This window comes from Aplysia californica, unplaced genomic scaffold (genome assembly GCF_000002075.1).
Source record: "Aplysia californica isolate F4 #8 unplaced genomic scaffold, AplCal3.0 scaffold00076, whole genome shotgun sequence".
Taxonomy (NCBI): Eukaryota; Metazoa; Mollusca; class Gastropoda; order Aplysiida; family Aplysiidae; genus Aplysia; species Aplysia californica.
In genome coordinates, this window is record NW_004797346.1 from 1,127,722 (window position 1) to 1,129,110 (window position 1,389).

Sequence of the window (1,389 nt, forward strand, 5' to 3'; positions counted from 1 at the left end):
TCTGTGTGTGTGCGTGTGTGTGTGTGTGAGAGAGAGAGAGAGAGAGTAAGAAACTACATTGTTTTGTTCACACCTGCCAACTGTCCGAAAGTAAAAACTCAAAGTATTTTGTGCTTGTTTCAAAATCGCAACCAGCCACTTTCCTTCTATTTCTGTACACCCCTTACACCTCATTGTTCTCTCAGTGTCTTTTTTAATTGTAAATCTATTTTTACATGTCGGAAAGTAGCACACAGAGACGTGGATCTTTTTCCTGTCGTTGTTCGTGAATAATAATAGTAATGTTTCGTGGTTCCTCACGTCGCCATGACTTGTCCTGCCTTGGACAATAATGCTTTGCCCAGTCCGTGTCATGTTTCTTGTGCTGGCTAGTGCATTTAGTGTGGGATTGGTCATATACACCCATACTAATGGAACATTTTACGATTGTGGAGGGGAGGGAAGGGAAGATATGGAACTGAGAGTGAGAGGGAAGAGATGCGCTTAGATAGATAGATAAAACCTATTCTCCTTTGTTAAACGCACACGCGCACAGCCTCCACCCCGCCCCCTTCTTTCTATACACCCACTCATACACACACACACACACACAGACACACACACACACACACACACACACACACACACACCTACATACAGACACCTACATACAGACAAGCGCACACAAACACAAACACACACCCACAATTACGCACACACGCCCGCACGCACACACACACACACACACACACACACGCATGCATACACACGCACGCATACACACAAACACATACATATACGCACACAATCAGAACATTAACACTCACACTCATACTCCCTCTATTCTTCAAAATTATAATAAGAACAGGAAACGTACAAGTTAACTGTCATGTACAAATCCCAAAATCTCTCTACCCTCGCAGGGGGATGACTGTGATCTTCCTTTATTTTTATGATTTGACAAACCGGCTCGGTGGGTTTGGGGACCCAAGTGAGGAGAAAGACGAAGCTGTTATCCTTGTTAGACACTTGGATTGGTCGACAGAAAGGGTGGCAAAACTTTTAGAGTGATTTTTTTTGCATTTTAAAGCTGCAGTTTACTCGTAGTCAGCAAATTGGCGGCCTCGCATTTACGTGACTATGCATAGTAGAAATACTGGTAAAAATCTGAGAGGCATGAGTAAAGGTAGGTTAGACGACTAGATTGTGGTTGAGACCATGATAATATGAAATTTATTGGAAAGTGTAAATCAGTTTTGTTCCTTGAAATGAAGCAAGTAATAAACTACCTGACTGAGACTGAAGGGACCCAGGCGAATAGAGAACAAAGGCCTTAAGTGAGGGGAAACCAAGTGGGGAGAGAGAGAGAAAGAGAGAGGGAGAGAGAGGGAGAGAGAGAGAGAGAGAGAG